This window comes from Panthera pardus, unplaced genomic scaffold, assembly GCF_024362965.1.
Source record: "Panthera pardus isolate Hobbes unplaced genomic scaffold, ASM2436296v1 HiC_scaffold_11, whole genome shotgun sequence".
NCBI classification, from domain to species: Eukaryota; Metazoa; Chordata; class Mammalia; order Carnivora; family Felidae; genus Panthera; species Panthera pardus.
The window spans coordinates 88651888-88675912 of record NW_026526666.1 but is presented as its reverse complement, the minus strand read 5'-3'; the positions used below and the strand labels follow the sequence as shown (position 1 = coordinate 88675912).

Genomic DNA, 24025 nt, shown 5'->3' with positions numbered 1-24025 from the left:
CGATCAGAAGTGAACGTTTTATTTTTGGCCTGAAAACTCCATTGAGGGGGAGACTTTGTCTCTTTTGTTCATTTCTGTATGTTCAGTGTCTACAGAAAGTACCTAGAAATATTTGTGGATACCATAAATATTTTGCTGAAAGAACGAAGTTATTATTACTGTTTGGTGAGCATATTAACATGTCTGTGGTAGGCGAAGGCAAAAGAGGGGTTTCAAAACAGAATGACATCTCCCTTTTCTAAAATTTTATTTCAAAAAGCACACACGCACACACACTACACACTACACACCTAAATGAATATATACACATCTATAAGGGATTTATCAATTTTTTGTAAGTTTATTTATTAACTTATTTAATTTTCAGTAATCTCTACACCCAATGTGGGGCTCGAAATCATGAGCCCGGGATCAGGAGTCGTGTGCTCTTTCAACTGAGCCAGCCAAGCGCCCCATGGGATACATCAAAATGTTGAGTTTTTTTGTTTACAGTCAAAACGCTTTTATTTTAAAATTAGAAATAACCTACGAAACACTTTCTATTTTGAAAAAAAAAAGTTAAAAACGTTTTTTAGGGGTGCCTGCGTAGCTCAGTCCATTAAGTGTCCAACTCTTGATTTCGGTTCAGGTCATCATCCCACGGTTGGTTCGTGAGTTTGACCTCCGCGTCGGGCTCTGGCCTGCTTGGGATTCTCTTTCTCTCTCCCTTTCTCTCTGCCCTTTCTGCTCTCTCAAAATAAATAAGTGAACTTTAGGGGCGCCTGGTTAAGCGTCCAACTTCCGCTCAGGTCATGATCTCACGGTACATGGGTTTGAGCCCTGTGTTGGGCTCTGTGCTGACCGCTCGGAGCCCGGAGCCTGTTTCGGATTCTGTGTCTCCCTCTCTCTCTGCTCCTCCCCTGCTCATGCTCTGCCTCTCTCTCTCAAAAATAAATATTAAAAAAATTTTTTTAATAGACAAGAAAGTGATGTTGGTGAGATGTAGGGGCATGGGTTTGGGGGACAGATCGCCTAGGGCTTGAACCCTGCCTCCTAGCACTTTTAGCTGTGTAACAGGTTTCTTAGTCGCTCTGTGCCTCAGTTTCCTCATCTAGAAAATGAGAACTCACACCTACCTCTTATTGGGGTTGTGGAGATTAATGGGATCATCAGTGTGAACCTGCCAGTCCCAATACCTGGCTCTATTGAGAAGGTCTAGTTCTCTGGGGCCCAGTCCAGAAGCCATGATGGAGGCTTCCTCCTCCATAAAACAGGGAATAATCATAATATCTACTCCATTGGGTGGCTCTAGTGACCTTTTAAAAATGTTTATTTGGGCGCCTGAGTGGCTCAGTTGATTGAGTGTCCGACTTCGGCTCAGGTCATGATCTCACGGTCCGTGAGTTCGAGCTCCGCGTCCGGCTCTGTGCTGACAGCTCAGAGCCTGGAGCCTGCTTCGGATTCTGTGTCTCCCTCTCTCTCTGCCCCTCCCCTGCTCATGCTCTGTCTCTCTCTCTGCCAAAAAATATTTATTTATAATAAATATTTATTTATTTTTGACAGAGAGAGAGCTAGCTGGGGAGGGGCAGAGGGAGAGAGAGAGAGAGAGAGAGAGGGAAAGAGAGAAAGAATCTTAAGCAGGCTGCATGCTCAGCATGGAGCCGGACACGGAGTTCCATCCATGACCCTGAGATCGTGACTTGAGCCGAAATCAAGAGTCAGACGCTTAACCGAATGAGCCCCCCAGGCGCCCCAGTTCTAATGACTTAAGACAATAAGGGATGCACAGTGCTCCACAGGGCGCATCCTTGGTGCTTAGTAAACGTTAGGCATCATCATCACCTCTGTGGTGCTAAGAAAAGGGTAGGAAGAGTAGAGGTTCTCCAGGGTCATTGCGTCCGGATTCTGGGACAAGTTTTCCCAATCTCAGTCTCCTCATCTGAGAAATGGAATCATAATAGTACAAATGGGAGAAAGTATGTAACGCCTTGGCACATTGCCCTGCAGTCAAGCCCTCAGTGCTACACTCTCCAACGCGTTTACCGAGTGCCCGCTCGGTCCTAAGCACCTGCCCCCGGGGGCAGGGGTTGGGCTGATTCTGTATCTGAGGGTCCTTGGCTGACAAACCACCTGATCCCTGGCTGTCAACGCTGTACAGTAGAACGACCTACTGTCCCCAGGAAAGCCAGCCGGGCGGGTGGAACGGCATCTGGCTCGGGGCTCGGGAATGAGCACGTCTTGATGATCCCGCGTTTGGCAGACAAGTTTAGAAAGCGGAGGCCCACCTTCGGGGCAGGGCCTGGCCTACGGCCAGAGGAAGCCCTCGGTCTTGCCGGCGCCCTGAGCATTCCCTGCTCTGGGCCTCCACAGGGCTTTCTTCGTGCGGTGACGGCGCAGATGACTGCTTCTGGGCGGCACGTTAGCCGCCAAAGGGCTGCCCCCGACTTAGCAGCTGGGGAGGCTCTGCTGGGCTGAGCCAGCCGCTGCCCCACAGCCCTGGACACTCCCCACCCTGCGCTGGCCAACCCCCAGGACGCCAGTGCGCTGGCCCAGAAGGCCTGGGGAGAGAGGAACCAGAGCCACGGTGGGGCTGGGAAGCCCCAGATCCCCTGAGGTCTCCAGGCTAAGAGTTTCAAGTTTGTCTGTTCCTCACAGCAACCCTTCCAGGCAGGGATTATTAGCTCCGCTTTGTAGATCGGAAACCGGCTCCCGAGAGGTTGATAATGGGTGGCCCGAGGGTCCCCAGCCCCGCTCAATCCCTTCTGGCTGCCCAGCGTGAGCCCCCCGGAGGTGTGGCCAGAAGGGGACGAGTGACAGTGCTGAAGCCGCTGTTTGACATCACTCAGCATTTAGCGAGCCCGGACTGCGTGATGGACTATGTGATGTGCGCAATGCGCATGCGTTGTCTCACTCTGTCCCGACCTCACGCCCTATTATTAGGCCTCTTGCAGACGCGCAAAACGGAGACCCATGAAGTTTATTTGCCCCAGAGCGCACAGCTGGTAAGTGGCAGGATCAGAGTTTGGACCCAAATTTCTCTGTCCCCCAAGCCAGGATCTTTCCTTTCCATTTCACACGCTCCTCTGTGTGGCACAGACCCCGGGAAAACGAGTTTCAGAGTCAGGGATGGTGGCGGCACTGATTGAGGATGGGAGAGAGGGGTTCGGGGAAGAGGGGAAGAATGAAGGCCAGAGGAAGCAAGACAAATGGAGGAATCACGACCCTGTGTTGATTAAGGCAGGTTGGTAACATTGCAAGCCTTTTTAAATCTCTTTAAAGTACAGGGGCGCCTGGGTGGCTCAGTCAGTTAAGCCTCTGACTTCCGCTCAGGTTGTGAGTTCGAGCCCCTGCATCAGGCTCTGTGCTGACAGCTCAGCGCCTGGAGCCTGCTTTGCTCTGCCCCTGCCCCGCTTGTGCGCGCGCTCTCTCTTTCAAAGATAAATTAACATGAAAAAAAAAAATTACACGAAAACTCATTAAAGTGTAATATACCTGTAGTCAGAAAAAAGTAATAAACATTCCGGAAAAGTGTAGGAATCGTGAAGTTTCACACACCGAGCATTGCCATCAGCACCTCAGTGAGGAAGCAGGACCTCTCCAGCGACCCCCCCTCGCGCCCCCTGCACTGACCACTGTCCTGACTCCTCATCAGCGGGTCACGTCTGTTTTGTTTTGAATGAAATCACGCGCATTCTTCCGTGTCTGGTTTCTTTCATGCAACATCATGTTTGTGTCTAGCAACTGTATTCTTCAACATTTTCTTTGGAACATTTTCAAACATACAGCAAAGTTGAAAGGCTTTTCCAGTGAACTCCCACAAATCTACTACCCAGGCCCTACTGTGAACATTTTATTACACTCGCTTTCCTTTCATATCAAGCCATCTCTCTATCCATTCATTACTATGTCTATTTTATTACGCATTTCAAAGTAAATTGCAGACATCGGTCCACTTCCCCTAAGTACGTCAGCTTGCATGTTATTAAGGGGTTTAATATTTGTTCACGTTGTCTGGTGCAAAATTCAGATACGACAAAATGCACACATCTTGAGCACACAGTAAATTGTGATAAACGCACGCACACGGGTCACCCCCCAACCCTGTCGGGTTATAGAACATTCCCGTCACCCCCAAAACTTCCCTTGTGCCCCCTCCCAGTCAGTACTCCCCTCACCCTGCGCCCGTGGGCAACTACTGTCCTGATATTTTTCTACGCTATATTAGTTTTGCCTGTTCTAGAACTTCACATAAATGGAATCATGCAACATTATACCCGTTTGTGTAAGGCGTCTTTCTCTCAGTGTAATGTTTTCGAGATTTATCCAGGTTGTTATACCTACTGGTAATTTGTTCTTTCTATACCACAGTTTATTTAACCCTTCTCCTAGTGATGGCCACCAGGGCTCCTTCTTCTGGAAAAGACGCTGTAAACACCCTTCTATAAGCCTCTTTGTGCAAGTACTCTTACTCGAGTAAGAGTACTGATAATACCTGCACTAAGGCGTGGAAGTCTTAAGTATTGGGTCACAGGGTAGGTATATGTTTTGTGTTACAGAAAACTGACGGGCTCTTTGCCAAAGTGGGTTTTATCAATTCATATTATCACCAGCGATGAATGAGAGACCCAGTTCCTTCACAGCCTTGTCAACATTTGGTGTTGGCGTCTCTTCACTGCTTCTGGCAGGTACTTTGCATTTCCATGAAAAGGCATCCCTCCCTTCAGGTGGATACAGCTCCTTGCCCAGGCTCACAGCCTAGCAAGCAGAGTACATGCTCTCTTGTGCAGACCACAACCTGCCCAACTGTACATGGCAACCCTGCTTCAGGTCTTCCCGTCCAATGAGCACAATGAATAAGAGCCAACCGTTGGAGCGCCATCTTTATTTTAAAGAAAAATAGCATTCACAGTGGTTGAGATTGGCCTCTGCAGTCAGTCCGGCTGGACTCACACCTCGGCCTCACCACACACCAGCCGGGTGATGATAGACAGATTACTTAACGTTTATAACTCGTTCTCTCTAACCTACTCACAGGTTTGTTGTGAAGATTAATGAGATGAGACACACGAGCTGCTTAGCACAGGGGCACCTGGGTCGTTCAGTCGGTTAAGCATCCGACTCTTGATTTCGGGTCAGGTCATGATCTCACGGTTGGTGAGTTCAAGCCCGCATCAGGCTCCGTGCTAATGGTACAGAACCTGCTTGGGCTTCTCTCTCTCTCTCTCTCTCTCTCTCTCTCTCTCTGCCCTTCCCCTGCTTGTGTGCACGCTCTCTCTCAAAATAAATTTAAAAATTTGGTGGGGGGGAATTTTCAATTAGCAACAATCGTGCCTCAGATAAACCTCATTGGCTACGACACTGCCACTGTGCAGTGCTGAAATTTAAAAATTAAGAAGAAAATATGCTCAGCACAGTGCCTGGCACCCAGGAAACACTAGCAAATGTTAGTTCTTTTGTTATTTTTACGTCCGATCCGAAAAGCTACGTCCGTGCTTATTGGAGAAAAGTTAGAAAGTCAATAAAAGTAGAAAGAAGTTTGAAGTCATCACGACGTCGCCAGCAGCCAAAGATAACCAATATTAATGCTTGCTGCATTTTTTTCTAGCCCTTCTTCTACAGAATCTTTTTAAACACACAGTTGGCATCATACTCTATCCGCAGCGTCATATCCTCTTTCTTAGAATTGACTCTTCATCGTTAGCGCCTTCCCCTGTCCTCGCGGATTCTTCGAAGATTCTGCTCTGAAAGGCTGAGTGATGCTCCGGCAACAGTCGTGCCGCATCTGGAACGTGTATCCATGTGCAAGGAGATGCAACAGTGGGTTCAGGAGCAACCACCCTTAGACAACAGCCTTCATGTCCTTGACCACGTGTGGTGTTGCCTTAGGATGGTTTTAAAGCCGTCGATAAATGTTGCCGGATTGGAGCCACGATGCAAAAACACCCTTTTGCCTATGTCCAGACATAGCAGGATGAGACGGTAAAAAGTTGCGAAGAAAACAAGTGAGACAAGCCACGAATGCGAAAGAGAGCAAGCAAAAGCCCCTCCCTGGTCCCCTTTTCATCCCACTGGTAAACAGCAGTCACTTTGATGTACATGCTTCTGGCCCTTTCTTCCATAGGTACGTAACCACAGACACACTGATCCAGGGCTAGCCAGGGGTCCGGGAGCCTGCCCAAACCTGGGTCCGGTCCTGACTGCCGTGCGTGACCGCGTGGGACCCCGGGCAAGTTACACCTAGCCTTGCCACGTGCCCCGTTTTAGAAGGTCTCGGGCAGTTGTTTCTGCAGTGAGTTTTCTAATGTCTCCAGCACCTCCCCCCCACCCCCCCACCCATCCTCCATCAACCTCCGAACGGATACGGAAGATTGGGTGAAAGCCCATTCCTGAAGCCGGGTGGGGGTCCCCTTTGCCCTTTGGACCAGACATTCCTGCTGAGCCGCTTCTCGAAGGCCCCTGGACCACAGGCAAGGTTGGCACCCCTGACGCTTGAAGCAGGGGGACGTGGATTCACCTGGGCAGATGGGGGATTGCACAAGTTGCCTACACGGATGCCTCCCGCCTGGCTCCTCAACGCTCACCCAGGTGGGTGTGGCTACGTGGGGACAGGTGGGACCTCACTTACCACTTGGGGGCCCCAATCATGGTCATCCTGTCCCCGTCAGGGAGCATGGAGAATGCCATCTAACGCTTTCTCAAAAGTGACATCGCCTTCTCCAGCCCAGGGTGTTGTCAAGCTATGGCTGTCACCACGGGACAGGAGGGCATCTCACAGAACATTTAAATAAATGTGGAACAGGCCGCAGTGAGTGACCCCCGCCCCGCTTAGGCCTTCCCCAGGCATTGTCAGATGCGCCTTCTGTGTGCACCGCCCCCCGCCCCCACCCGCACCCCCTGCTTCTGTCTGTCACCTCTTGGTGCTGACCTCATTCAATCGCGTGGGGAAAATCAACTGTGTGATTAACGAAAATTGCAAGACACGCTCAGCTTTACCTGGAAACTCTCCAGAGAGCTGCTTCCTCCAGGAGCGGGGAACTGGGCCACATGTTCACTTTATTTACTTCCCTACACATATCTGGCCCACTTTGCACGGTGATTCATTTCAGGAGAGGTGGATCAGATAGGGCAGCACCCAACGCGGAAGCCGGCTGGGAACGGATGCTTGAGTCCCGGAATTGCCTTCCCGGTAACCTCGGAAGCGGGCTCTCCTCTTTCCCACTCACACTCGCCCTCTCTCCTACCTGACGAGGCTCCTCGCCAGAAATCCCGAGCCTTTTGCCCATTTGCCACAGGAAAAGGGGACTGGCCTTTCGGAGGGGCGGGTGACTCAGGTGGAGTCCCCAGGGAGACCCCGCGGGCTCAGAGTGCCACTGTGCAGCCCTAGCAGGTTGAGGACCTCCTGAGGACCCGGTTTCCTCATCTGCAAAATAAGATGCTTCCTCTCGGGGTGCTACCAGTTTCAGCGAAATCACATTGTGGGGAAGCTTGCCTCTGGGCCTTCGCACACGCTGTTCCTTCTTCCGGAGACACGGTTCTTGTCACTCCACCCCAGTCCCAGCCCCTCCGCCTGACGGACACCAACGATACTTTTGGACATAGTTTACACGTTATTTCTTCACCCCCAGTCTAGCCTGCGCCCAGAAATACAGTCTTTTGCGCTCTTCTTTCCGCCTCAGCTTAAGTACCTCTGGACTCTTTTTTAACGCCTGCCTCCTCGGCCAGGACCGGGAGCTTCACAGGGCAAGGCTGGGTCTGCGTGGCTCGCCCCCCACCCCCGCACCCCCACCCCGGTCCCTGGCTCCTCGACACAGGTCTGACCCATCGCTGGCCCTCAGGAAACACCAACGTCCCTTTCAGAATCAGGAAGCAGCCGGCAGCTCTAAAGCCTCCCATGCCTACGTGGGAGGCCCTTAGACTTGGCATCTTGCGGATCAAGGCCGGGCCAAGGCCAAGGGGACTGTGGCAGAAGCCTTGACGTTCGCTGGGGTGCCTTGCAGCTCTGGGCCCGTGGCCGAGCTCCCCCTAGAACTCGGGGTTCAGTCAGTTCCCTGATTGTGCGGTCAGATTAGGGGCGGGCAGGCCCGGGCAGGCCTCCTCTGAAGCGCAGGCCGCCGGGACGGGCAAACCCAGGGCCTCGCCCACGCAGCCCTGCACGCTGAGCGCACACAGGCTGCTACATGCCCGGCGAGACGCGGCGGGCTGCTCGCCCCACACAGTCACAACCTGTCTCCATTTTGAGGGCAAGGGAAGCCCCTGAGGTACAGTGTGGCCCCTTGAGCCCCCCACACCAAAGACACACCGGGTAGACACACACGCTGACAGATGCCCCTGTGCGCCCACCCTCCACTCAGAGAAAACTGGGGGGGCCGGGCCCAGCCCTCTGCTGTGGGTTTTCACGGGCCCAAACAGTCCTGGGTTTACGAGCTGAGGAGGGTGGTAATCCTGATAAGCATGGCCCCGTGCCACAGGAAGCTGCTCGTCTGTGTGCCCTGGGGAGCTACATTGAGTGTGAGAATCATGCCAACGGTAGCCGCCACCGAGGCTGGCTTTTGTCAAAGGCTCGCTGTGTGCCAGGCACTGCGTTAGGCCCTTGGGACACGGCGAGGAGATGAGCCAGACCTAAGAAGTTCTGCCCTCGCGCAGCCGATGGCTGGAGAGGACAGACGGTAAATGGGATACCTGGCGTGGCTTCCAGCGGGTTGGAAGGCGGCCGGTGCTGTGGAAGGAGAAGAAAATAGGAAAGAAGTGTGGGGCTGGGCGGGGGATCTCTGAGCTGCTGCACGGCGGTGATCAGGAAAGGCCTCCTGGAGAAGGGGACCGGGGATCATCTCGCGTCATCTTGTTAACAAGCTCTTGGAGTCATTATACTCGCCATCCCCATTTTATGGATGAGGGAACTGAGGCTCCGAGGGTGTCCCTGATATCCAGGCGCTAACCTGCCGTGAGACCCTGTCCCCTTGCCCCCTTGCGTGGTGGCCCCAGCCTGCCAGGCCCCTGCGGGACCCTGGGCTGTGCTCAGAACCCCACCTGCTGGGTTGGCCCAAAGAGAGCAGCTGCTGAGTGTCCTAGGGCCCGGCACTCCTGCCCGGCAGACCTGTTTGGGCTGGACAGCCCAGCCCCTGAAAAAGTTCTTTTGTGTTTTATCAAAGGGCCTCACAGAGGGTTAAACGCCCTCACATTAGTGCTAATTTGGGGCTGACTGTCCTATTCAGCCAGTGACAAAGCCAGGTGTTTGCACAAGGGCCTGAGGAATGGGACCACACGCACTGCCAGGAGCACGGCTCTGTGCCCTCCGCCCCCTGCCCTCCCAGGCACCTGTTTCTGTCCCAGTAAGTAACCGGAGCTCTGTTTCTGGCTCTGCCCCACATCTGCACCAGCCTTCGCCCAGCTCTCCCAGTGGAAGAGACCTCTGGGAAGGACTGGGAGCCCCACCTACCAAAGGGCCCAGGGACCTTGATTTGGCTGCAACCCCCTCATTGGCACGAACAAAAATGTTTGTAATAGGGGCGCCTGGGTGGCTCAGTCGGTTAAGTGGCCGACTTCAGCTCAGGTCATGATCTCGCGGTCCGTGAGTTCGAGCCCTGCGTCGAGCTCTCTGCCGACAGCTCAGAGCCTGGAGCCTGTTTCAGATTCTGTGTCTCCCTCTCTCTCTGCCCCTCCCCCGTTCATGCTCTGTCTCTCTCTGTCTCAAAAATAAATAAACTTAAAAAAAAATGTGTGTAATAATGAAAAATGAAGACACCCTAAATGACCATCTAAGGGAGAAATAGCTTAATAAATGAGAGAATACACCACAGATCTTTAGAACGAGTGAGGCAGGTATGTAGGGACCAAAACACAGAAAGTAGCACACAGCCTGTTGTTATATGAGAAAGGGAAATTGCACAATTAAATAGACAGTAGTCTCCCATGTAGGTTAATTGAAAAACAACCCAAAAGAGGGCCACATGTCTTTGGATATGGTTGTAAACATATATATGAGTCTGATTTAAGGATTTAGAAATCAGTTCACTTTGGTCAGAAAAATCATAAAACATTAAAAAAATTTTTTTTAATTTTTTAACGTTTATTTTTGAGAGAGAGTAGGGGAGGGGCAGAGAGAGAGAGGGAGACCCAGAATCTGAAGCAGGCTCCAGGCTCCGAGCCATCTGCACAGAGCCTGACGTGGGGCTCGAACTCACGAACTGTGAGATCGTGACCGGAGCCGAAGTCAAGACGCTCAACCGACCGAGCCACCCAGGCACCCCTGAAATGTTTTTTTTTTTTTTAAGAGTCTGGAAACAAAACATCAAACTATGAACGGGGAGGGGTATGGATGGGGAAATAAAAATGGACTTTCAATGTTTCATTGAATTTTCTTCTGAATTGTTGACAAGTTTTTAAAGAATGAGACTACATGTATACATATGTATTTCTGTATGTATATGTCTCTGGGGGCTGGGGCTGGGGAGAGAAGCACGTTTGACAAAGAACTCCCATTTTGTTATATACAGTGGCTTCTCATCATTTGTGATAATTCTGTTCTGTAAAGTCCCTACTGCTCCCAGGGGAAATACAGGCGAACGCTCCTGCAAGCCTCTGATCACGTTTCCATCAACTGATCAACCTGTAACCTTGTTTGACATGTTTCTGTTTAAATGCACCTTATTTAACATAATTGCTGATTTCTTCACATTGACCTCACAGCCTCTCTCTCCCTCTCTCTCTCTCCTGTTCTCTCTCTCCGCCCCTCCCCCACCCACGCATGTGCGCACCCTCTTTCTCTCTCAAAATAAATAAATAAAACTCAACAAAACAAAACAAAACAAAAACAAACCCGAAACAAGAAGGTGGAGCGTCACCGTGTTTATCGTCAACTGGGAATGTGTGTGTTGGGCAGTTCGTATCCCCCCCCCCCCCCCCCCACTGGATGCGTGTCCAAAAACGACCACAAAGGTGCCTCAGGTGCTGACTTGGGGATTGCGAATAAATCTTGGCAAGCTGGCTACTCCACAAACACAGACTCTGCGAATAATGAGGGTCAACCGTCCGTTCTTCAGCCTTCTTCCCACCGCAAGCTCCGGGTACCCGTGTCAGGCCGCTGGGGGGGCTGCGTGACCTTGGCTATGTCAGTATCTGAGCTCGGTGTTCTCTCTGTACCAACGCGGTGCCTGACAACTTTTTGGTAGGTCTTCAAAATTCGAAAGACAACCACCGTTGTTACCCTCACCCCTGCGTCTGTGCCCTGCGGGGAGGGGGACGTTCACCTGAGGTTTGGAGAAGTTTGTCTGCCTCAGAGCATCGGGCTCACATCTTTGGCACGCACGCTCTTTGTCCCAACCTTCCCCTCCCTGGCTGTCCCGCCAAACCCAGACGACCATCTGAATGTCGAAAGTTGCAGTCACTAGTATGACTTCATGATACCGGGACAAATCAGGATGGTTCCCCTTTGAAGTGGTGCCTTCGCCTGTCCTCTCTTATCACCTCCGGTGTGGCGGTGTGGCCCTGGGGCTCCGCTCGCTCCTTGGGATTCCCCTGAGACGCTCAGCCCAGATCCCACCGGGTGATGGTTTAACGGTCCAGATACTCGGGCCCCGGGGCCAGAAGAGCCGCTCACCCTGGGCAGTCAGTACTCCTCGGGCTCAGCACGGGGCCCGGCAGAGATGGGCCTGTGATCGGCGAGCCGGGCAAAGCCGGGCGCCCTGTGAACGCCGAGTGGAAGAAATAGGGACCGGGAGTGAACAGAACTTCCCACCACAAAACTCTCCCAGCACGAGCAGAAGGCAGTGAGCCCGTGGAGAATAGATCCAAAGTACAGCTTGTCATCAGCGTGTGCTTCGTAAGTGGTATCCAATGTTACTGATATTTTTGGCTCAATCTAGTGTCTCTCAAATCCTAAATGGCCCCCGATACATTTTGCACTCTAATAAAACTACGAATAAAAAGCCTGGGAGCAGAGCGGGGATTGCAATTTTTCATTTAAAAATTAAAGCTGAGCCTGGGTGGCTCCGTGGGTTAGGCGTCAGGCTCGTCCTTTCAGCTCAGGTCACGATCTCACCGCTGATGAGATCGAGCCCCGCTTCTGGCTCTGCGCTGACCTCGTGGAGCCTGCTTGGGATTCTCTCTCTCCCTCTCTCCCTGCTCCTACCCCGCCCCTCTCTCTCTCTCTCAAAAATAAATATATAAACATTCAAAAAGATTTATACAGGGGCGCCTGGGTGGCTCAGTCGGTTGAGCAACCGACTTCAGGTCATGATCTCGTGGTTGGTGAGTTTGAGCCCCACATCGGGAAGCCTGCTTCAGATTCTGTGTCTCCCTCTCTCTCTCCCCCTCCCCCGCTGTCTCTCTCTCTCTCTCTCTCTCTCTCTCTCTCAAAAATAAATAAGCATTAGAAAAATTAAAAAAAGATTTATCCAAAAAAAGAAACTTTTAATATTGAAGAGATTAAACACAGTAATGGGGGAAAAAAGAAGGAAGCAGCGAACAGAGTTAGCGTCCCTTATGTACTTGCGAAGAGGGACAGGAAAGGAGGAAGCAGCATGCCTGACAACTAAATAACCAAACAATCCAGTGAAATGACACCTGAATCGGACGGAGACATCGGAGCCCTCCTCCTCTGACCACCGCTGGAAAGGGCAAGCAGTGAAATGAGCCAGGGGATATGTCACAGGCACTCGCACGACAGGTGCAATTGCTAGGCGATCGGTTCTGTGCCGTGTCTTTTGAGTGTGTTAACCAGTTTAAGCTCCACGCCAGTCCTAGAAGTATTACTGACCCCGTCGTACAGAGGGGCAGACTGAGGCTCCAAAGAAGCAAAGCGGATCACCCAAGGTCACAGGGCCGGTTAGCAGGGCGATTGAACTTGAATCCACACGGCTGGCTCTAGACCCTGCCCTCCTAGCCACTACGGGCCACTGTCCCTCTGGGCTGTGAGTGTTCTTGTCCCTCAGAGGCACTTCCAGGTGGTGGACATCCCATAGGGTGATGATAACACGAGGCTTGTCGGGACCACGCCCAGATTCCGCCGCCCAGATCACTGGGTCCGGACTCCCCTTGCTTGCCTCTTTCCCATTTCTCTGCCGCCTGTTCCAACAGACCTTTCCAGTCTTATCTCCTTCCCCTTCTTCCCCTTTCCACCGACTCGACTCGGTGCCCCAGCCCAGCCCAGCCCAGCTGCTCCCTGTTCTCTAGTCACACCCCGCGCATTCCTGTGTCCAGGCCCTTCCCGTTGCTGTTCCTTCCTCAGCCCAGAATGTGTTCTCCCACCCCTGTCCACTGGAGTCCTCCCCACGTCCCAAGTCAAACTTTGGGGCCACCTTGCTCGCGAAGCCCTCCCTGGCCGTCCTGGTTGGAATGTGTCACACCTTGCCAGCCGCTGGGCTTCAAGAGCTAACTCTCGATCGGCCCCAAAGCCTGTCGTCCCCCACGGCCACAGCCCACCCTAAGAAATTCTCATTGACCGGCAGCCTGGGCCGCACGTTCACACCCCTTCCCACCACAGATGTGGGGGTGCCGGAGAGCAGGGAGCTTTGTATAGCTCATGTCTTCGTCCCCACAGCCTCACCCGGCATTTGGCGTGGTAAACAGAAGTACTTCCGGCCCTGCAGGTGCAATGAATATCTTGACGGTAAAAGTAGCGACAGTTTCAAAGTCATCTGTTCTATGGATCCGTGCTCTGTGACTTATTTGCCCCATGAGTCTCTGGGTGCCGTGCGTTCGTGTTGTCAGCCATTAGGCTGACGATAGCACGATGGTGTTCCCAAATCTTCAGTTCCAGGGCTCCTTGGGGCTCCCTCAACATACACCATTCTTCATCACACCTTTACCACGCTGTTCCCTCCATCGGGAATGCTTTTCCCCGCCACAGTTGCTCAGAGAATCCAATCCTTGCAAACTGGGTTTAAATGTCCCCTCCTCAGAGAAGCCTTGCCTGACCACTCAGCACCCTCTTTTGTCCCCAGAGCTAGCCATTTCTTTTGAGTTCCCGACACACTTCACACCTACCTGGGTGGTGGCTAAGCTTGCTGGTGCACGACAGTGGATTTGTCTCTATGTCTGTCCCCTGATGGCTTTTTAAGGCCAGGGACACGTCATATCATCTCTGTGTCCTCAGGATCAAACATAGTAATGTTCAAGCGTTTTTAGGCGTGGACCTCTCTCTCCAAAAGAAAATCTATGAGCATCTTGATATAAAACAGGTACAAGGAAAACAGTTCCTGGGGCGGTGGGTAGACACCCCTGCCTGTGTGGTCACCTCAGACCCTGCCTGGGACCCTCCCTTGGAGCCCCTGAGCTTCTACAAAAGTCTGAAAGCCCCTGACTCAGCACCATGCTGGGAACAAGGTCACTGCTCAACAGATACTTTTTAAATGACTTGAAGAGCAAACCCCTTCGTGACCCAAGGAATGAATTCCTTGGAGGAGAATTTCGGACACCTTGATTGCAAGGAGGGGTGCACCAAGCCTTTGGGTCAGGAGACAGGGGTTCAAGTCTGAGCCCAATTGCTGTCTGGCTGGCAGGGACCTCACCTCCCTGGACCTCATTTTTCTCATCCATCAAATGAGAACGGTAACACCTCAGCAGGGCTCCGGGTTTGTGATTATTCCCAGGGGCAGGGCTGTCTAACCACCCCTTCCCCTGCCCATCATTCATGTCCACTGAAGTCAGGATGGTGGGCCAGTCTGGTATAAAGATGCGAGCATGGGCTTTGGCACTAGATCCCAGCTCTGACATCGACTAGCACGGTGAGCCTCAGTTTGTGCATCTGCCAAATGGGGATAAAAATAGTAGCTCAGAGGGTAGCAGTAAGCATGCGGCCAGGTCCAGAATGTTCTACCCTGAGGCCTGAGGCCTCACTTTCTAGCCCTGCGACCTTGAGCAGGTTAGGTTACTTAACCTCTGGGAACCTCAGTTTCCCCATCTATACAAAGGGGCCCATAGTAATTGCTACACGGGAGCAACTGATACCACCCCCCATGGGGCTGTTGTCAGGATTAAATTAATTTATATCTAAAATGTGCTTAGCCCATGGGGCGCCTGGGTGGCTCAGTCGGTTGGGCGGCTGACTTCGGCTCAGGTCATGATCTCGCGGTCTGTGAGTTCGAGCCCTGCGTTGGGCTCTGTGCCGACGGCTCAGAGCCTGGAGCCTGTTTCAGATTCTGTGTCGCCCTCTCTCTGACCCTCCCCTGTTCATGCTCTGTCTCTCCCTGTCTCAAAAATAAATAAAACGTTAAAAAAAAAATTCTTTTAATAAATAAATAAATAAATAAAATGTGCTTAGCCCAGAGCCCGGTACGTGATAAGTTTGCTTGACAAGAGCTGATATTTAATACGAATTCAGTTCGAATTCAGCATGTTGCATATGAGCTTTGGGGGAAAACACACACACACACAAAACTCAAAAAACAGAAGGTGGGCAGAAACTCCAGGGCTTTGGATCTCCCTCTGTAACCTCCTGTGAAAGGGACAGAGGCAGCTTCTCTGGTAGGGTGGGGGTGCCCCATGGTGTGCTTCGGGGCGTGTCCTGCTGCCTGACTCAGAGAAAAGCACCCCCTCCCACCTGTCCCCCACCCGTCTCCCGCGGCACCCTGCGCCTGCCCATCCGTGTGGTGATCAGACCTGACCCTGGAGAGCTGCAAAGATCCTATCACTGCCCCAGGGCTAGGGGTGGCAGGAGCGGTTATAATTACGGGTTTCATCGAAATTGTGGCTGTGATGAGCCCCGCTTTCCACGGCTCCTCTAAGAGCTCTGCCTGGGCCCTCCCCAACCCCTCCCACCTGGGTGCTGCCAGAAGCCGGCACTCCCAGCCCAGGGAGCTAAGCACTGTATTCGAAGTATCTCATTTAATGCTCACAAAAGCTATTGTCTCTCCCCACCCACCCCGTCCCATTTTACAGATGAGGAAACTGAGGCTCAAGGAGGCAAAGCAATTCGCCCCAAAGCAAGTGGCCAAGACAGGCTCCAAGGTGCTTCTGGCTCATGGCCCGTGATCTTAACCTCCACCCCAGCCTGCATCTTGAACAGAGCCAAAATCTGCTTGTAATCGTACAATTCGGAAACTGGGCTCTAGAACCCAACTGCCCTGGGTTTGAGTCTAGGCTGTGACGTTGTGTGATCCTGGGCGGTCATACCGCCTCTCTGAGCCTGGATCCCCCGCCACACCTCCCCCACCCCCGATCCCCTGGCTTGAATGTGAGAACTATGTGAGAAAACATAGGGATCTGTAAATGCCTGGAATAGAGAAGGGTCCGGTCAGGGTCAGATACCCTTCCTTCGCTGTTGTTAGTGTTAAGGTTTATTGACGAAGAGTCTGCATAGATACAGTCATCAGGGTGTGAAGAAACCTCTTGGTATCAGACGTGCCACATGTGACATTCCCAATTTTCTCCAGATTCTGAGTCATGGAAATGTGGATTGAGTCACGGGGTTTCCATTTTGCTTATATTAAGCCATCAAATTGTGGGATCTTTAACAGAATCTTTGGTGGAAAGCAAATGAAACAGATTCCTCCCCCGCCCCCCCATTTGCTGTGTGAGTGGACCCCAGTCAGTCAACGTCTCTGATCCCAGAGTGTCTCTCTCTAGCTGAATGTGTTGATCCTTTGCCTGGAAGCTTGTAGCGACCACGGTGCAGAGCCTGGAGCTCTGGGAGGGAAAGGGGTTTTAGAAGCCCTAGGTTGGGGCGCCTGGGTGGCTCAGTCGGTTAAGCGTCCGACTTCAGCTCAGGTCACGATCTCTCAGTCCCTGAGTTCGAGCCCCGCGTCGGGCTCTGGGCTGATGGCTCAGAGTCTGGAGCCTGTTTCAGATTCTGTGTCTCCCTCTCTCTCTGCCCCTCCCCTGTTCATGCTCTGTCTCTCTCTGTCCCAAAAATAAATAAACGTTAAAAAAAAATTTTTTTTTTTTTTAAAAAGAAGAAGCCCTAGGTAGTCCTGTCCCTTGTTTCCTGTTTCCAGTCCCTTGTTTCCTGTGATAAATGACTGAGAGACAAAGATGCCCAATAGGGAGAGGGAAAGGGAGGGGGTGTCATTTACTGCTCTGGGAGCACCTCTCTAAGACACAGCTTGGAGTTCTAACCATCTCCGGTGACCCACTTCACTCTGTGGCCCAGAGCAAGTATCACTCTGGCTTTCAGTGACTGTGCCGTGATCACTTGTCTCAGACTTACTCACGTCTCCCGGCGAGGCAGGAAGGAAACACCGTGCCTGGCGTTAGGCAATCCCGAGGACCGGGCAGGATTCCATTAACCCCAGAAATGAACCTTGGGTTCCCATCTGCCAGGTCCCACCCGTGCCGAGGCTGGGGCTTTATCCTAATTTACGAGCTTCTCCATTTTGCCTGTGATTATGTCCCTCTTATTCATGAGCAGGCTTAGGACATTCAGGATTTCCTTAATTAGCGTTTCCTCTTTCCTGAGCATTCTGTCTTAGGATCTTTATAGGTCATTTACGACCTTGCAAAGTTTGACATTGTCCCAGGCAACTCTGGTTTCTTCGCTGGGAAGGACAAGGGACAGGTTGAGAAGACAGAAATGGGCGGCTCATCTCAGTGGGCAGGTGGGAGCCGCTTCAGCTCAGGTCAAGGGCAGCCTCTTAATCACCAAAGGCCGTAAGCTCACCATGTCCGGTCACTGGAGGACAGACACCATGCAGACAACCGGCCCGGAGCGGAGGTTTTGTACGTACGCTCTTTGAAAATCCAGAGGGCCAGAAACTGGTCTCCAAAGACAGCAAGTTCCTATCACCTTCCCCACTTTTTTTTTTTTTTTTTTTTTTTTTTTTTTTAGCTTCTGGGTTTTTTTCCGAGCTTCTAGTTCTGCGAGGTGCTTTCTGCCAAGGCCCTTTTCCCCCAGCCTCAAGCTCTCTCTCGGGCTGAGGTGGGCAGGGGAAGGGCCGGAGGTGAGATACAGTCCCAGTCGACACAAGCACCTTTCTTTTCGTTCTGCGGTGTTGGACACACGGGCACGCTTAATAAAACAGGTGGCTGATCCGAAGTGCTGATTCGGCCACGCCCCCTTCCTTTCATCTTGGGCTGTGAGTGTTTAACAGCCACGCTTAACAAGAAGAAATGGAATTTATCTCCTTAATAAGCCACCCTGAAGTCACTGGGCTTAATCATGTTCATCTCCCAGGAGGCTGCGGGGATCATTTCTGGTTTTAGTAATAATTCACCTAGTGTGCTGCACAACGATCCATATGGTCATTTAAAACAGCAACAAACTCGGGGCGCCTGGGTGGCTCAGTCGGTGAAGTGCCAGACTTCGGCTCAGGTCGGGGTCTCGCGCTTCGCGGGTTTGAGCCCCGCATCGGGCTCTGCGCTGACAGCTCGGAGCCTGGAGCCTGCCTCGGATTCTGTGGCTCCCTCTCTCTCTCTGCCCCTCTCCCCCCTCAAAAATAAATAAACATTAAACGACAACAAAAAAGAAAACCCATTGATACGGGTCTTTTGAAAAAAGCAAGTTTATAAAACATAGCACCTTGTGTGCAATTCCGGTTTTGTTGGGGAGCGTCCACTTGTGGACGGGAGAATAGTTTGGAAGGTTTAAAATATCAGCACTGGATGGTGAGGTAACGTGGTTTTTGAATTTTCGGGTATTTACTGCCTCTCGAGATTTTGATAAATTCCTTCCACAAACATACACTATACTCGAGAGTCAAGAAAAAAGTAACCCCCAGGATATCCCTCAAACAAACTTGAGCTTGGCTCAAACAGTCTCGGGGACTCAGACCAAAAGAAAAATCTAGATGTCGTAACTAATTTCTGCTTTTATATCCCCTTCCTCAATTCAGGCCCACCTCCCCGCAAGGCCCAGGAGTTGAAGGTAGGGAGAAATGATCACTCGTCATTTGTGTTCGACTCAGTAGCACATTTGCCCCCCTAGTTCTGGCTCCTTCCCACAGTGAGAGCTGTCACAGAGGCACGCAGGGGTGGGAGCGGCTGTCTTTCCACAGCCCTCAAATGTTTGGCTTCTCCCAGCCTGTGCTTTATCCTGAAAGCCGGGGGTTAGAACTACCGTTCACTTCTCTGAGGGAGGTTGAGAGGAATTTGCCGGTTCATCCTGGGTTGAGGCAACCAGACCTCGAGTGTGGAACCAGCCTCTTTCTCGCAGCCTTTCGGGGGGCAGTGTTCTCGGCAGAAGCCGGGACGGGCAAGGCCTCAGATAGGGGCTTCGGGTACTAACTCTCTTCAGCTTCCTTGAGAACAGCCTGATTCCCTCCCTGCCTGAAGTTAAGCCTGGAAAGTTCCATCCCCATGATTGGAGGAAGAAGAGGGGTTTACAAAAACGCCCTGGAAGATGAGGAGGAGGGCAACAGGCCGTTTGGGAGTCAAACGACATTTGTGGCTGATGAAGGCTGATTTTGAACCCCAGGTGGTAATTTCCCGTGGGATGGGGAGAAACCTCGAGTGGGCTGACTGCTGGGGCCTGCTCCTGCGATGGCTGTGCCCAGGCCTCCCTTCTGCCAGGCGTGGCTGGCGAGGAGCGCCTTCCCAGTGGCCCGGGCCTCCCTTGGGCCCGCTGCCCCGCAGCTGCCATTTCAGATGTGAGGCTGCAAGCTTCTGGGGGGGGGGGGGGGCACCTCCCGGGAGATTACGCACCCCTGCGGGAAGGCTCCAGTGAGGAGGAAGGCCGGGCGAGAGGGGGTACTCAAATGAATATCAGGTCCACGGTGGGCACTCAGTAAATGAATGAACCCCGGGAAGCAGTGGCTAAGCCACTGGAGCTGGTGGATCTGGGTTCACACCGCGGTTAAGAGCTGTGTGTCGGGGCGCCTGGGTGGCTCAGTCGGTTAAGCGTCCGGCTTCGGCTCAGGTCATGATCTCACGGTCCGTGAGTTCGAGCCCCGCGTCGGGCTCTGTGCTGACGGCTCAGAGCCTGGAGCCTGCTTCAGATTCTGTCTCCCTCTCTCTCTGCCCCTCCCCTGCTCATGCTCTGTCTCTCTCTGTCTCAAAAATAAACATTAAAAAAAATTAAAAAAAAAAAAAAAAAAAAGAGCTGTGTGTCCGTCAGCAAAGGAGAACCGAATGCCCACTGCCTAGGACTTTTGAGGGGGATTAGCAGAGCACTGGGGCCTGCTAGTGCCACTGAGGACCTGGCTTTTAGACTTAATTTAATTTAATTTAACTTATATTTAAATCTGGAAACTGACTCAGCGTAAAATATTTTCCTATGAAGGACAACTTTGTTGCTTTGGTAGGACTGCGTCACACTTTTCATGTATTTTTCTCTAACTAGCTGCTTAATTAAGACATAATTTACATACCATTAAATTCTCCATTTGAAAGTATACAACTCAGTGGCTGTTAGTATATTCACAAGGTTAGGCGACCGTCACCACTAAATGCAGAACATTTCATCACCCCAGAAGGAAAGCTCATACCTGTTACCAATCTCTCTATGTTCTCCCCTGCCCCCAGCCCCTGGCAACCATAATTTACCTTCTGTCTCTATGAGTTTGCCCATTCTGGACGTAGCATATAAATGGAGTCATTTAATATATGTTCTTTTGATTCTGGCTTCTTTCACTGAGCATAGTTTCTCAAGGTTTCCTTCATCTTGCATTTACTCCTTTTTATGGCTGAATAATATGTAATATTCCTTTGAAAGTATATGCCACCATTTGCGTATCTATTCATCAGTTCACAGGTATTTGGGTTGTTTCCATTTTTTGGCTACGAGCCCTTGGAAACATAGCATTCAAATTGAGATGTGTGGTAAGTGTAAAATCGATTCCAGATTTCAAAGACTTGTACAAGAAAAGAATATAAAATGCCTTGTTAACACTTTATTTGTATTGGCTGTATGTTGAAATCACACTTTTTTTTTTACATACGTTGGGTTAAATAAAACATATCCTTACAAAAAACTAGCCTGAAAACAAGACCGGGAAGGCGTGAGCCGCTGGGGGGTTGGGGGGTGGGGGTGGGCAGGGGCAGGGGTAGTTCAGGGCCTGAAATGCCGAACAGGTTGACTCAGCAGCCAGAGCAGACACTTTTGGTCACCCTTCCTTGGCACTGAGGGCAGCTGCAGGGAGGAAAATCCAGGCAGGAGTTGGGAGCAGACCCGCACGTAGAATTATGGACAAAAGGAGTAATTGCAGTGGCCAGTGACAACAGTGGCTTCTCCTGGCACCTGGCCTGGGTCGGGGCTGCAGAGATGCTCACACCCCCATAAGCTCCCCGGCTCCTCCCAATGGGAGAGGCCTCCTTACCCCTGGGCACCGGGCACCTGGCTCCTGAGTGGCCATCAGGAGGCTGGAGCCCCGGCTCTGCACTGTCACCATCCTGCTGTATGTCCTTGGGCAAGTCCCTTCCACTCTGGGCCTTGTCAGGCGAGGGGATTGGCTTAGGGGATCTGGAGCGTTCTCCAGCTTCACTATTTAATATAACAATTTTAATATTAATATTTCCTATTCTAAATGAAAAAGTCCTGAGTCAAACAGATGGGAGATCAATCCCGGCTTTCTCCTTACGGGCTGTGTCACGTCTCTGCCCCATGTTTCTCCATCTATAAAATGGGGTAAATAATAAATAGTTACCTCACAGGGTCACCGTGTAGTTTAAATCAGATAATCATTGCTGAGGCTGAGTGCTTAACTAGGTACCAAGTACTGTCCTAAGTGCTTTGCACAGATGAGCATATTTAATCTTCCCACCAAACCCTCCAAGGCAGGTCTCATCAGTTCCATTGCCAAGGGCACATAGTGACAGTGTTTCAGAGCAAGGGTTTTAAAGCCAGGACTTCCAGAGTTCTTTATGTCTCATGCTAACCCAGTGCCAGCACACATAATAAACCCTCAGTAAGTGTTGGAAGGGAGAGGGAGGCAGAACCCCATGGTTGTTGATATACCTCGATGGAGACACTATTAAGCTCCCCACCAAACAGATAGGGACACCAGGCCCAAAAGGATGAAGTGATGTGTCCTGGGCCACCGCCAAAATGGTGACAGTGCGAAACCCAAGTATCCTGGCTCAGAGCTCCCTCAAGTCTTTGAAACAGGAGTGGATCTCATGCAAATCTGCTGGCAGATGAGTGGCCCCAACCCAGGCTGATCTCAGAACTTATCACTTGGCTGATTAACATCTGAATATCAGCGCAGTGCTTCTGGAAATGCCTTTGTCTTCCTCTGTGTAGAGTCCCTGAACTCATCTAGGTAGAATCCTTAGTTGTTAGGTCTCGCATTTAATAAGAATTGTCCGCCCAGGGCACTTAAAAAGTCACTCTTGGCTTGAGACTCAGTTCAGATATTTCTTGAGTGTTTACTGTGGGTAGAACATGTATTAGCTGCCGGAGCTACAGGGAGATGAAGGGACTACCTCCCTGCCCTGCCCTCCGGGAGTTCCCAGTTGAATCAGACAGATAAAAGAAATTCCCTTGCTCAAGAATAATTGCTTAAAGATGGGCAAAAATGATAAAGGCCAGTGTTGGTGATGGTGTGGGGAAGGAATCACTCTTGTTCCCTGCTGGTGGGAAAGGAACTTGGTACCACCTTTCTGGAGAACAGTCGGTCACAGGGACTAAATGTCATAAAATTGTGCCTGCCCTTAAGATCCTGCAATCCTACCTCTTGAAACCGTCCCCCGGGGAAATAATTGTGGCTGGGCACAAAGATTTAGCTGTAGTTATGTTAATACAGCATTGATTATACTAACGACAAACTGGATGTAACTCGAATGTCCCTCAGTGGGTACCTGGTAAATGAGGCCAGGTCTTCCATACAAAGGTCTTCACAGAACATTTCATGCTGGAAAGAGGTTCACGTTGTTGCCTAATGGGAGAGAAACAGCAGGTAACAACAGTATCCGTGGAGTGATATCATTTTTTTTTTTTTTGGTCAGGATACATATTTGCCACGATGAGAGCTAACATTTATTGAGTCAATTACAGGGATTATGTCAATCCTACAACATAGATCATTTCTTAAAAAAAAAAAAAAAAACCTTCTAAATATACTTTTTAATTTCATAGATGCGGTCTTTATTTTCATTTTACAACTGGGGAAATGAGGTTCAGACAGTTTAGGAGACCAGGCCACCTGTGTATAGCTGGGATTAGAATCCAGCTCAGAGAGCCTGTGCATTTAACCCCGGGGGCTGTGGCCTTCCTGTAGGCAGAGAAAAAGGTAGGGAAGAGCCACAGTAGTTCTCTTTGGATGAAAATTTTTCAGTTATTTATTAAATGTATTGTTACTTAATTTAGTCTTCATTATATTTATCTGCATTTTCGTTTTTGTTTTTTTTTTTTCTCTCGATGAGCACGGTTATTTTTACTTCAGATAATACTGGCCTATTGACCCTACAAATCAAAAAGATCAAAAGCTTGAACTGTCAACAGGGTTTTTTCCCTGCCATGCCTTTCAACTGCCAGAGGGCTGTTTCAGGCTAAGGAGCAGGCACACCAAGGTCCAAACTCCTGCAAAGAGCGGAACCTCATCCCCAGCCAGCCCCCCTCACGCAGGATCCCAAAGGGCTAGGTTCCAGCCGAAGGGGTTCAGTCTACCCACCAGCCCCTGACCTCCAAGGCCTGGACCTCACCTGCAATTCAAAGGTGGGCACTCTGGTCACGGTGGCCCCATTCCTCTTGATGTAAGGCTTCCAACCACCTCATTTCAGAATGAACCAGGCAAGGAGAATCCCAAAGCAGGTGGCAAGGATTCTTAAGAAAACCAAGATTCATGTTTTTCCCAAATCAGTTAGCGATCCCCTAGTCACCACCCACCAACGGGTTAGTTCTTTTTACTCCCTGTGCTGGCTGGATGCTGTAATAACTTCATGATTAAAACTGTCATGGGGCGCCTGGGTGGCTCAGTCGGTTAAGCGTCCGACTTCAGCTCAGGTCACGATCTCGCGGTCCGTGAGTTCGATCCCCGCGTGGGGCTCTGGGCTGATGGCTCAGAGCCTGGAGCCTGCTTCCGATTCTGTGTCTCCCTCTCTCTCTGCCCCTCCCCCGTTCATGCTCTGTCTCTCTCTGTCTCACAAATAAATAAACGTTAAAAAAAAAAAAAAAGAATAATTAAAAAAAAAAACAACTGTCACAACGGCTCTTAGACGGCCATATCTTAGGTTTCCACCC

At 51.0% G+C, this 24025-nt stretch overlaps 1 long non-coding RNA gene and 1 pseudogene across 1 annotated transcript; both read right to left on the bottom strand.

The window, feature by feature from the left end:
- Positions 1 to 5250: 5250 nt before the first annotated feature.
- Positions 5251 to 5355, bottom strand: LOC128776053 (U4 spliceosomal RNA; annotated as a pseudogene).
- A 15512-nt stretch (positions 5356 to 20867) lies between these two features.
- Positions 20868 to 23716, bottom strand: LOC128772965 (uncharacterized). The gene is made up of 4 exons (XR_008417104.1): positions 23488 to 23716; positions 22606 to 22721; positions 21165 to 21460; positions 20868 to 20977 (listed from the first exon to the last, which is right to left on the bottom strand). It is a non-coding gene; the product is annotated as an uncharacterized LOC128772965 (long non-coding RNA).
- Between the last annotated feature and the right edge of the window lie 309 nt (positions 23717 to 24025).